The 13,921-nt window shown below is 47.2% G+C and overlaps 1 non-coding gene across 1 annotated transcript; it reads left to right on the plus strand.

Moving 5' to 3' along the window:
* The first annotated feature begins 3,597 nt into the window (after positions 1-3,597).
* LOC114817272 lies at positions 3,598-3,735 on the plus strand. Its single transcript, XR_003765126.1, has one exon. It is a non-coding gene; the product is annotated as a small nucleolar RNA SNORA7 (small nucleolar RNA).
* The last annotated feature ends 10,186 nt before the right edge of the window (positions 3,736-13,921 follow it).

The following is a 13,921-nucleotide window of genomic DNA, read 5'->3' on the forward strand; positions in this document are numbered from 1 at the left end:
TTTGTGCTAGAGCCTGGAGCCTGTGGACAGCAGCTGTCAGTTTGGAATAGGCTTGGCAAGGCAGATGGAACTTTGCAGACATCCATCTCACTGCTATTTGGCAGAATCCAGAGAATAAATATACTGCAGTTTAAATCAACTTATCCCAATCAGCTCCACAGCCAGACAAGAACGCCCAGCTCTGAGAGACTTGTAATAGCCTAGTGTAGACTGTAAGCTCTTCGTGAGTAATAATAATAATAATAATAATGTTGGTATTTGTTAAGCGCTTACTATGTGCAGAGCACTGTTCTAAGCACTGGGGTAGAGCCCCTGTCCTCTCCCCCTCCCTTCAGGCTCGCATCTCCTCCTGCCTCCGGGACGTCTCCACCTGGATGTCGGCCCGCCACCTAAAACTCAACATGAGCAAGACTGAGCTCCTCATCTTCCCTCCCAAGCCCGGTCCGCTCCCAGACTTCTCCGTCACCGTGGATGGCACGACCATCCTTCCCGTCCCGCAGGCCCGCAATCTCGGTGTCATCCTTGACTCGTCCCTCTCGTTCACCCCACACATCCTATCCGTTACCAAGACCTGCCGGTTTCACCTCTACAATATCGCCAAGATCCGCCCTTTCCTCTCCACCCAGATGGCTACCTTACTGTTACGGGCTCTCGTTATATCCCGGCTAGACTACTGTGTCAGCCTTCTCTCTGACCTCCCTTCCTCCTCTCTCGCCCCGCTCCGGTCTATTCTTCACTCCGCTGCCCGGCTCATCTTCCTGCAGAAACGATCTGGGCATGTCACTCCCCTTCTTAAACAACTCCAGTGGTTGCCTATCGACCTCCGCTCCAAACAAAAACTCCTCACTCTAGGCTTCAAGGCTCTCCATCACCTTGCCCCTTCCTACCTCTCCTCCCTTCTCTCTTTCTACCGCCCACCCCGCACGCTCCGCTCCTCTGCCGCCCACCTCCTCGCCGTCCCTCGGTCTCGCCTATCCCGCCGTCGACCCCTGGGTCACGTCCTCCCGCGGTCCTGGAACGCCCTCCCTCCTCACCTCCGCCAAACCGATTCTCTTTCCCTCTTCAAAACCTTACTTAAAAATCACCTCCTCCAAGAGGCCTTCCCAGACTGAGCTCCTCTTCCCCCTCTACTCCCTCTGCCATCCCCCCTTTACCTCTCCGCAGCTAAAGCCTCATTTTCCCCTTTCCCTCTGCTCCTCCACCTCTCCCTTCCCATCCCCACAGCACTGTACTCGTCCGCTCAACTGTATATATTTTCGTTACCCTATTTATTTTGTTAATGAATTGTACATCGCCTCGATTCTATTTAGTTGCCATTGTTTTTACGAGATGTTCTTCCCCTTGACGCTGTTTAGTGCCATTGTTCTTGTCTGTCCATATCCCCCGATTAGACTGTAAGCCCGTCAAACGGCAGGGACTGCCTCTATCTGTTGCCGACTTGTTCATCCCAAGCGCTTAGTACAGTGCTCTGCACATAGTAAGCGCTCAATAAATACTATTGAATGAATGAAAGGGTAATGAGGTTGTCCCATGTGGGGCTCACAGTCTTAATCCCCATTTTCCAGATGAGGTAACTGAGACCCAGTGAAGTGAAGTGACTTGCCCACAGTCACATGATGATGGTATTTGTTAAGCACTTACTATGTGCCAAGCACTGTTCTAAGGACTGGGGTAGATACAAGGTAATCAGGTTGTCCCACGTGGGGCACTCAGACTTAATCCCCATTTTGCAGATGAGAGAACTGAGGCCCAGAGAAGTGAAGTGACTTGCCCAAAGTCACACAGCTGATAAAGCAGAGTCAGAATTAGAACCCATGACCTCTGATCCCCGATTAGACTGTGAGCCCGTCATTGGGCAGAGATGGTCTCTGTTGCCGATTTGTACATTCCAAGCGCTTAGTACAGTGCTCTGCACATAGTAAGCACTCAGTAAATACTATTGAATGAATGAATGAATGAATTCCCAAGTCCGGGCTCTATCCACTAAGCCTTGCCGCTTCTCTGTTATCTCCCAAGAGCTTGAAACAATCCATCAATCCATCAATGTTGTTTATGTTATATATATGTTGTCTCTATGTATAAATATATATGTATTTATACAATGTTATATATACTAAGTGCTTGGGAAAGTACAATGCAGCAATAAAGAGAGATAATCCCTGCCTGCAATGAGCTCACCATCTGGGGGCGGGGAGACAGATATCAATACAAAGGTATTATTATTATTTGATATATAAATAAATAAAAACATAGATATATACTTAAGTGCTGTTGGGCAGGGAGATGGGGGAAGAGCAAAGGGAGCAAGTCAGGGTGACCTAGAAGGGAGTGGGAGATGAGGAAAAGTGGGGCCTAATCTGGAAGGCCTCTTGGAAGAGATGTACCTTCAGTAAGGCTTTGAAGGATGGGAGAGTAACTGTCTGGTGGATTTGAGGAGGGAGGGCGTTCCAGGCCAGAGGCAGGACATGGGCCAGGGGTTGGCGGCAAGACAGGTAAAAACGAGGCTCAGTGAGAAGGTAAACACCAGAGGAGAGAAGTGTGTGGGCTGGGTTGAAGGAGGAGAGAAACGAGGTGAGTTAGGAGGGGGCAAGGTGAAGGAGAGCTTTAAAGCCAATAGTGAGGAATTTTCTTTGATATAGAGGGGGATAGGCAACCACTGGAGATTTTTGAGGACGGGGGTGACATGGCCTGAACGTTTCTGTAGAGGGATAATCCTGTCAGCGGAGTGAAGTATGGATTGGAGTGGGGAGAGACAGGAGGCTGGAAGGTCAGCAAGGAGGTTGATGCAGTAATCCTGGCAGGACGGGATGAGTGACTGGATTAACGTAGTAGTGGTTTGGATGGAGAGGAAGGGGCAGATCTTGGTGATGTTGTGAAGGTAAGATCGGCAAGCTTTGGTGACAGTTTGGATACATGGGGTGAATGAGAGAGCCGAGTCAAGGATAATGCCAAGGTTAGGGATGAGAAGGATGGGGGTGCTGTCTTCAGTGATGGGAAAGTAATTGAGAGGAAAAGGTTTGGGTGGGAAGATAAGGAGCTCCGTTTTGGATATGTTCAGTTTGAGATGACGAGAGGACATCCAAGTAGGGATGTCTTGAAGGCAAGAGGAGTTGCGAGCCCGGAGAGAGGGAGAGAGATCAGGGGAGGAGATGTCGATTTGGGTATCAACCACATAGAGATGTAGTTGAAGCCGTGGAAGCGTATGAGTCATCCAAGGGAATGAGTATAGATGGAGTCTTACTATTAGTTCTGGGAAACTGGGAAGCAGCGTGGCCTAGAGGGTAGAGCGTGGGTCTCAGAGTCAGAAAGACCTGGGGTCTAATCCCAGCTCTGCCATTTGTTTGATGTGTGACCTTAGGTGAGTCCCTTAACTTCTCTGTGCCTCAGTTCCCTCATCTGTAAAATGGGAACGAATGCTATGAGTCCCAAGTGGAGCATGGACTGTGTCTAACCTGATTTCCTTGTACCTACTTCAGCACTTAGTACAGTGCCTATCGCATAGTAAATGCTTAACAAATGCCATAAAAAACCAAGCACTGAATGTGGTGATCTGCACTAAATCCTCTTGAGGGATTATTGAGTATTTACTCTGTTTGGAACCTTTCAGGGTCGCACCTGGAGAGTTTCCAGTACTCTACTGGTCCCGGCTACTGGAGGGAGAGTGAAGCGGAGGCCTACCCATTCCATTCCTAGCTTGGTCAGTGGCTAGCGAGCGGAAGGCAATCTGCTACAAGTCAAAACTCACCTGTGCTGGGCAGCAGTGGCATGGGAGAGAGTCGAGGGTGGAGACTCGAGTTGACTGCGTGGGTGGAGGCAACAGTCAACCACTTCCGGATTTGGACCAAAAAAACCCCATGGATCCATTACCAGAACGATTGCGGATGGAGAGTGGAGCGTTCGGGGAGAGCTGCTTCTGGAGTGTCGCTATGGTTCGGAAACAACTCAACGGCACAAGACAAGACGAGACTCTGTTTGAAGCACTGTATTAAATGTTTAAGAGAGTGCCATAATTGCCATTGCCCTGGAAATATTGGCAAACTAAGAGGTGTTATAGCCTTCCTTCTCTTCCTACCTGTCCTGAACCAGTTTAGCTGCTGCAATTTTAGCCCCAAGCGAGAGTTTCCCCAAGGTGAGGATTGTGTGTTCTTCTTTGGTGAGGTGACCCCGACCAATAGCTACCCTGTTGGTCTCCAGAAAGTACGCCATTGCGTGAGAATGGAGACAGGGCAGTTTGTGGTGCTTGTTAAGTGCTTAGCACAGTACTAAGCCCTAGGGTAGATACCAAATAATCAGGTTGAATATAGTTCTTTAGGCTGTAAGCTCATTGTGGGAAAGGAACATGTCTATTAACTTTGCATATTGCATTCTCCGAGAAGCAGCGTGGCTCAGTGGAAAGAGCCCGGGCTTGGGAGTCAGAGGTCATGGGTTTGAATCCCGGTTCTGCCACTTGTCAGCTGTGTGACTGTGGGCAAGTCACTTCACTTCTCTGGGCCTCAGTTACCTCATCTGTAAAATGGGGATTGACTGTGAGCCTCAAGTGGGACAACCTAATGACCCTGTATCTACCCCAGCGCTTAGAACAGTGCTCTGCAAATACCAACATTATTATTCCCCAGAGAGCTTACTGCAGAGAAGCAGCGTGGCTTAATGGAATGAGCCTGGGCTTGAGAGTCAGAGGTCGTGGGTTCTAATGCCTGCTCTGCCGCTTATCAGCTGTGTGACTTTGGGCAAGTGCCTCTGTTACCTCATCTGTAAAATGGGGATTAAGACTGTGATCCCCACCGTGGGATGACCTGATTACCTTGTATCTACCCCAGTGCTTAGAATAGTGCTTGGCCCATAGTAAGCGCTTAACAAATACTATTGTCATCAATCAGTGTTCTGCACACATTAAGTGCTCAATAAATCATATGGATTGATTGACTGATTGAGTCTCTGACCCAGCGGGGAGTTAAAAGGAGGGAGACCATGTATTGAATTGCCATTTTACAGATGCAGAAACTCAAGCACAGAGATGTTAAGTGATTGGCTCAAGGTCACAGAGCAGGCAAAAGGGAATAGGGGCCAAGCTCTCTGACCCCTGGGCCTGAGCTCTTTCCACTAGACCACACTGCTTCATTTCAATGACACTAAGCTATTGCTCCCTTCGTTCATCCCCCATCCCAGCCCTACAACACTTATGTACATATCTGTAATTTATTTACTTATATTAATGTCTGTCTCCCCCTTTAGATTGGAAACTCGTTGTGGGCAGGGAATGTGTCTGTTTATATTGCTACATTATACTCTCCCAAGTGCTTAGTCCAGTGGTCTGCACACAGTAAACGCTTAATAAATACGGATTGACTGAATGATTGACTGCATTTAAACAGGGCACCTGCAACTGCAGGTTCCTACATAATGGTGGTATTTGTTAAGTGCTTACTATGTGCCAAGCACTATTCTAAGCGCTGGGGTAGATACAAGGTAATCGGGTTGTCCCATGTGGGACTCACAGTCTTAATCCCCATTTTATAGATGAGGGAACTGAGGCACAGAGAAGTTAAGTGACTTGCCCAAGGTCATAGAGCAGACAAGTGGCGGAGTTGGGATTAGAACTCATGACTCTGACTCCCAAGCCCGGGCTCTTTTCACTGAACCACGCTGCTTCCACATGTTCGACAGCAATGCTGAGCTGGTGGAACTTGATGGATCCTGATATGCCTCTTCTACCAGGCAATTGGGAATGGGTTGAGGAATGAGGGATGAGAAGGGGAGAAGCTGCGTACTTCATCCTTGAACAATTCCCCATCACCTGCTCACATAATTTTGGGATTCAAGATGTTCACCTGAGATCTTTGAAAATCACATTATTTAATCCCTTTGATTATTGAGCGAACAAACTTTCTGCAGAAAGGTGAATATCTGCTGGAGGGATGCATTTCTTCCAAATCAGAGGCAGTTGTAGGGTTAATATTTATTGATGTATTTATGTATTTATTTTGGCATTTGTTAAGCCCTTACTTTTAGGAAGCACTGTTCTAGGCCCCAGGGTAGGTACAGGTTAGTCAGGTTGGACACAGTCCCTGTCCCACATAGGGCTCGCAGTCTAAATTGGAAGAAGGACAGCTATTGAATCCCCATTTTACAGTTGAGGAAACAGAGGCACAGAGAAGTTAAGTGACTTGCCTGAGGTCACACAGCAGACAATTGGCAGAGCTGGGATTTGAACCCACCCAAAAAAGCATGCACCCAATTTCTTTTGGTTATCTAGAGCTTTTTTGGATTTTTCCAATTAGGCTCAGTTCAGCAAAAGTCATTTCGGATACTTTGAATAATCTACTTCATTCATTCATTCAGTAGTATTTATTGAGCGTTTACTATGTGCAAAGCACTGTACTAAACACTTGGAATATTCAATTCGGCAACAGATAGAGACAATCCCTGCCCAATGACGAGCTTACAGTCTAATCGGGGGAGACAGACGGACAAAAACAAGATAACATAATCACGATAAATAGAATCATTTCATTATGTTTCTGAATGATAATCGTGGGATTTGTTTAGTGCTTCCTTTGGTCCAAGCACTGCACTAAGCACGGGGGTAGATACAAGATCATCATTCATTCAGTCGCATTTATTGAGCGCTTACTGTATGCAGAGCACTGGACCAGGTAGACACAGTTCCTGTCCCACATGGGGCTCAATTTATAGGTATTAAAATGAACTTCTCCAGAGCATTCTGGATTCTCTAGTAATGGAAAGGATGGTAAACCCCCCAGTGAAGTAATCAATAAGGTCAACAATAAAGGAAAGGGTTCACTAAAGAACATCTGATAGAAAAAGATAAGTAACAGCTTCCCTGCCGCACTTCAGCCACCCTCAAGCATCTGTTCCCAGTTACCCAATCCCTGAGGCAGGCATCATGTCTTCTAGCTTTGATTCTATGCTCCTAATACATAATACATTATATGCATCTAATACAAAGATCTGCACATATTAGAGGCTCGATAATCAAACAATTAATGGTATTTATTGAACGCTTTCTCTGTGCAGAGCATCGTATTAAGTGCTTGAGAGAGCACAATGCAGCAGAATTAGCAGACACATCCCCTGCCCAGAAAGAGTTACAGCCTATAGAGGGAGATGGACAATAATATGAATGAATGTTATAATATATAATTTAAAGATATGTACATAAGTGCCGCAGGGTTGGGGTACTCAACTGGTAATAAATACTAATGAAAAGCAATCTCGATCCTATTCTCAAATTCCTGTAATTCCTAAACTCTGAAATCTCTTTATCCAACCATAACCTCCTCACTTGCTTTCTCTTCCACACACCTCCTCCCCACAAATCTGCTCTGTTACCCCATAGAGAACTCCTATCTTTTGACACCAACCAATTTCTTAAACTCATCATGCCTCATTTAGCCTCCATAAATAATAATAGTAATGATAGTGGTATTTGTTGAGCACTTACTATATTCCAGGCATTATACTAAGCTCTCAGGTAGATACAAGCAAATCAGGTTGGACAGAGTTCCTGTCCCCCATGGGGCTCACAGTCTTAATCCCCATTTTAAAGATGAAGTAACTGAGGAACAGGGAGGTGAAGTTACTTGCCTAAGGTCACACGGCAGACAAGTGGCAGAGCTGGGATTAGAACCATGCTTTATCCACTAGGCCACACTCTGTACCCAAACTACCTTCCCTTGACAACCAAACTGACGCCCACAACACTACCATCTCTACTGAACTCAACACACTCGCTCCCCTAACCCTTTGTCAGTCTCGTACCACTAGCCCACAGCCTTGGGTCACCTCCACAGTCCACTTCCCTCTAGACTGTAAGTTCTCTGTGGGCAGGGAATGTGTCTGTTTATTCTTATAGTGTACTCTCCCAAGTGCCTAGTACAGTCCTCTGGGCACAGTAAGCGCTCAGTAAATACGGTTGAATGAACTTCCTTCGCTTCTGTGCACAAGCTGCAGAGCGCTGCTGGCTTGTCCACCTCAAGTTCATCCTTGCAGGTCTTTACTCTGCCCGGCAAAATTATTTCTTCAAGCTTATTGCTCCCCGTGTGGATTGCCCTCACAAGTTGTTCATGATGTTTAACTCTCTTCTCATTCGCATTCTCCTCTCAGAGAAGCAGCATGGCATAGTGGATAGAACACAGGCCTGGGAGTCAGAAGGTCATGGGTTCTAATCCTGGCTCTGCCGCTTGTCTGCCGTGAGAGCTTGGGGAAGTCACTTTGCTTCTCTGAGCCTCAGTTCCCTCATCTGTGAAATGGGGATTGAGACTGTGAGCCCCACATGGGATGGGGACTGTATCCAACCCAATCTGCTTGTATTCACCCCAGCTCTTAATACAGTGCCTGGCACATAGTTAAGCACTTAACAAATACCATTATTATTATTATTCTCAAACCCTCGCCCCCCTGCCTCCCCCATCCCTTGCCCCTAATGACCTGGCAAACCTACTTTATTGAAAAAATTGAAATTATGAGGTATTATCTCATAATGATCTCCTTGAAATCTCTCCTGGTCCTCTTCAGTCCCTCCCTTCTTCCCTCCTCTTGCCCCTTCTTCAATTCTCCCATCTTTTCCAGCAGTATCTCTAGAGGAAGTCTCTTGCCTTCTCTGCAAATCCACTCTCTCCACCTGTGCATTCGATCCAGTCCCTTCACACCTTATCAAAACACTTTCCCCCTCCCTCCTTCCCACCCTGATCACCATCTTCAACTGTTTGTTCTCCAGTGGCTTCTTCCCCACCTCTTCCAAACATGCCCATAGTAATAATAATAATAATGATAAATGTGGTATTTGTTAACCAGACAAAAGGGAGAACCAGGATTAGAACCCATGAACTTCTGACTCCCAGGCCCGTGCTCTATCCAGTACTCCATGGTGCTTCTCCTGCTGCTCCTCTCTCTCAAAATCCACCCTCTCCACATGTGCTTCTGTCTCCATTCCTCTGCACCTCATCAAAACACTTGCCCCCTCCCTTCACCCCTCCCTGACTGCCATCTTCAACTGTTCACTCACCAGTGGCTTCTTCCCCAATGCTTTCAAGCATATCCATGTTTCCCCATCCTAAAAATAACCCCTTCCCTTGATCCCATGGCTCCCTCCAACTATTGCCTATCTCCCTCCCACCATTCCTCTCCAAACTCTTTGAGCGAGTTGTCTACACCTGCTGCCTCAAATTCCTCTCCTCCGATTCTCTCCTTGACTGCTTCCAATCTGGCATTCATCCCCTTCATTCCACAGAAACCGCCCCCTCACAGGTCACCAGTGATCTCCTTCTTGCCAAATCCAACGTCCTCTACTCCACCCTAATCCTCCTCGAACTCTCAGCTGCCTTCGACACTATCGACCACCCCCTTCTTCTGGAAACATTATCCAACTTCGGCTTCAATGACACTATCCTCTCTCGGTTCTCCTATCTCTCTGGTCACTCACTCTCAGTCTCTTTCACGAGCTCCTCTTCTGCCTACCAACCCTTAACTGTGGGGGTCCCTCAAGGTTTAGTTCATGGTCCCCTTCTATTCTCTATCTCCACCCACTCCCTTGGAAAACTCATTGCTCCCACTGCTTCAACTACCACCTCTGTGTGGACGATTCCCAAATCTACATCTCCAGCCTCTCTCTCTCTCCCATTCGGTGGTCTCGCACTTCCTCCTGGCTTCAAGACATCTCGACTTGGATGTCCTTCCGTCAACTCGAACTTAACATGTCCGAAAAGAACTTCTCAACTTTCTACCTAAAAACCCTGTCCTCCCAACCAAACCATGTATTAGAACCCAGGACCTTTGATTCCCAGGCCCCGGCTCTATCCTCTAGGTCATGCTGCTTCCAAAATAAAAAATCAGAGCCAGAAATATATAAATGAAAGATCATTTTTAAAATTAGTCTGCTAGGTGGTGCTAGAGGATACGTTCTGAGTTATTCACTCACTGGGTACATTTGCAAGTGGAATTCTCAAAGAAAGGTGTGTTCTAATTCAACCCTCAGCAGAAAATAGACCAGCTCTACCGGACAATGTCAGTGTTCTCTTTGATGGCTTTTACAAAGCCTGTTGATGTAGCAGTTGTCCCTCATGACCCGGCTAGCCCCACTTAGCTCAATCGAAATCCCTCCATGTCTGCTTGCCCCTCTTGATGGTTGCTTTTCTCTGTAGCATACAGTGACTTTGCACCGGCTCAACATTATCTGCCCTGTCGTATTTCTCCTCCGGCCTTGAGCTTGCCTGTCCCCCTTGCTCTGATTATGAATGGCAGAACAGTTGCTTTGTTATGTTGATGCCTCACAGATTTGTGGAATTAAGCGCTCGATAAATACGATCGAATGAATGGAATGTCGGTATGGGAAGGAATATTAAAAAAAAATCTAGTCTGTCTCATTAGCTTCAGGAAGACTATGGACATGGGCTGTTGGTAATTGAGGACCGGGGTTCTAATCCAAGGTCCACCATGAGCTTAGCCGGTTACTGTTGGCAAGTCTCTTGACTTCTTTGGGTCTCATTCATTCATTCATTCATTCATTCATTCATTCATTCATTCAATCGCATTTATTGAGCGCTTACTATGTGCAGATCACTGTACTAAGCACTTGGAATGTACAGTTTGGCAACAGATAGGGACAATCCCTGACTAACAATGGGATCACAGTCTAAACGGGGGAGACAAACACAAAACAAAACAGAATAAAAAAAAGTAATCTGGCATCAATACCATCAAGATAAATAGAATCATAGATATATGCACATCATTAACAAAATAGAGTAATAAATAATATATACAAATATGCACAAGAGCTGTGGGGAGGGGAAGGGGGAAGAGCAAAGTGGGGAAGAAGGGGGAATGAGGAGGGGAGGAGGAGCAGAGGGAAAGGGAGGGCTCAGTCTGGGAAGGCTGCCTGGAGGAGGTGAGATTTCAGTAGGGCTTTGAAGAGGGGAAGAGAGTTAGTTTGGCAGATGTGGGGAGAGAGGGTATTCCAGGTCAGTGGTAGGACGTGGGCCAGGGGCCAATGGCAGGACAGGCATGAACGAGGGACCGTGAGGAGGTTAGCGGCAGAGGAGCGGAGTGTAAGGTGTGGGCTGTAGAAGAAGAGAAGCGAGGTGAGGGAGGGGGCCAGGGGATGGAGAGTTTTGAAGCCAAGAGTGAGGAGTTTTTGTTTCATGAGAAGTTTGATAGGCAACCACTGGAGGTTTTTGAGGAGGGGAGTGACAAGCCCAGAGCGTTTCTATAGAAAGATGATCTGGGCAGCGGAATTAAGCAGGCCTAGAGCAGGGAGAGGCAGGAGGATGGGAGATCAGAGTGGAGACTGATGCAATAATCCTGTCGGGAAATTATGAGAGCTTGTACCAGCACGGTAGCAGTTTGGATGGAGAGGAAAGGGTGGATCTTGGTGATATTGTAAAGGTGGGACCAGCAGGTTTTGGTGACAGATTGGATGTGTGGGGTGAATGAGAGAGCAGAGTCAAGGATGACACCCAGGTTGTGGGCCTGTGAGACGGGAAGGATGGTAGTGCATCCACAGTGACAGGGAAGTCAGGGAGAGGACAGGGTTTGGGAGGGTAGATAAGGAGATCAGTTTTGGACATGCTGAGTTTTAGGTGGCAGGCAGACATCCAGTTGGAGATGTCCTGAAGGCAGGAGGAGATACAAGCCTGGAGGGAAGAGGAGAGAACAGGGGAGGAGATGTAGATCTGGGTGTCATCGGCACAAAGATGATAGTTCATTCATTCATTCAATAGTATTTATTGAGCGCTTACTATGTGCAGAGCACTGTATTAAGCGCTTGGAATGAACAAGTCGGCAACAGATAGAGACAGTCCCTGCCTTTTGACGGGCTTACGGTCTAATCGGGGGAGACGGACAGACAAGAACAATGGTAATAAATAGAGTCGAGGGGAAGAACACCTCGTAAAAACAATGGCAACTAAATAGAATCAAGGCGATTTACATTTCATTAACAAAATAAATAGGGTGATGAAAATATATACAGTTGAGCAGACGAGTACAGTGCTGAGGAGATGGGAAGGGAGGGGGGAGGAGCAGAGGGAAATGGGGGGAGAAGAGGGTTAAGCTGCGGAGAGGTGAAGGGGGGGTGGTAGAGGGAGTAGAGGGAGAAGAGGAGCTCAGTCTGGGAAGGCCTCTTGGAGGAGGTGAGTTTTAAGTAGGGTTTTGAAGAGGGGAAGAGAATCAGTTTGGCGGAGGTGAGGAGGGCGGGCGTTCCAGGACCACGGGAGGACGTGGCCCAGGGGTCGACGGTGGGATGGGCGAGACCGAGGGATGGTGAGGGGGTGGGCGGCAGAGGAGCGGAGCGTATGGGGTGGGCGGTAGAAAGAGAGAAGGGAGGAGAGGTAGGAAGGGGCAAGGTGATGTAGAGCCTTGAAGACTAGAGTGAGGAGTTTTTGTTTGGAGAGGAGGTTGATAGGCAACCACTGGAGTTGTTTAAGAAGGGGAGTGACATACCCAGATCGTTTCTGCAGGAAGATGAACCGGGCAGCGGAGTGAAGAATAGACTGGAGCGGGGTGAGAGAGGAGGAAGGGAGGTCAGAGAGAAGGCTGACACAGTAGTCTAGCTGGGATATAATGAGAGCCCTTAGCAGTAAGGTAGCCGTTTGGGTGTAGAGGAAAGGGCGGATCTTGGCGATATTGTAAAGGTGAAACCGGCAGGTCTTGGTAACGGATAGGATGTGTGGGGTGAACGAGAGAGACGAGTCTAGGATGACACCAAGATTGCGGGCCTGAGAGACGGGAAGGATGGTCATGCCATCCACGGTGATAGGGAAGTCTGGAAGAGGACCAGGTTTGGGATAGTTGAAGCTGTGGGAGCGGCAGTCTCATCTGTAAAATCAGTCAGTCAATCAATCAATTATATTTATTGAGCACTTACTGTGTGCAGAACACTGCCCTAAGCTCTTGGGAGAGTACAATGCAACAGAGTTGGTAGATACATTTCCTAACTATAATGAGCTTACAGTTCAGAGAAGCAGCATGGCTTAGTGGCAAAATCCCAGGCTTGGGAGTCAGAGGATATGGTTTCTAATCCCCACTCCGACACACTTATCTGCTTTGTGACCTTGGGCAAGCCACTTGAGTTCTCTGTGCCTCAGTTACCTCATCTGTAAAATGGGGATGAAGACTGTGAGCCGCACATGTGACAACCTGCTTACCTTGTATCCATACCAGCTCTTAGAATAGTGCTTGGTACATAGTAAGCACTTAAAAAATACCATAATTTTTTTAAGAGAGGAAGACAGACATTTAAGTAAATAAAGCAGCGGAGAGGTGAGCCAGCGAAGCAGCGTGACTCAGTGGAAAGAGCACGGGCTTTGGAGTCAGGGCTCATGAGTTCGAATCCCAGCTCTGCCACTTGTCGGCTGTGTGACTGTGGGCAAGTCACTTAACTTCTCTGTGCCTCAGTTCCCTCATCTGTAAAATGGGGATTAAGACTGTGAGCCCCACGTGGGACAATCTGATTCCCCTATGTCTACCCCAGCGCTTAGAACAGTGCTCGGCACATAGTAAGCGCTTAACAAATACCAACATTATTATTATTATTATTAAATAATTACAGATATGTATGTAAATGTTGTGGGGCTGAGGGAGGGGTGAATAAAGAGTGCAAATCTAAGTGCAAGAGCGATGCAGAATGGAGTGGGAGAAGAGGAAATGAGGGCCTAGTCAGGCTCAGGATTCAATATCTGTTCTCCCTCCTGGTTAAAATGTGAGCCCCCAGTGGAACAGGGACTGTGCCCTATCTGATTACTTTGTATCTATTGTAGTGCTTAAGAATGTGCTTGGATCTTGGTAAGTGCTTAAAGAATACCATAATTATTAGTAACCAACTCAGGCAAGTGAATGATCCATCCTATCTTTAAAAAAGGGATATCTTCAAAGAGAAGCAGCACGTCCTAGTGGCTGGAGCAGA

The sequence above is a fragment of the Ornithorhynchus anatinus genome, chromosome 1 (genome assembly GCF_004115215.2).
Source record: "Ornithorhynchus anatinus isolate Pmale09 chromosome 1, mOrnAna1.pri.v4, whole genome shotgun sequence".
Taxonomy (NCBI): Eukaryota; Metazoa; Chordata; class Mammalia; order Monotremata; family Ornithorhynchidae; genus Ornithorhynchus; species Ornithorhynchus anatinus.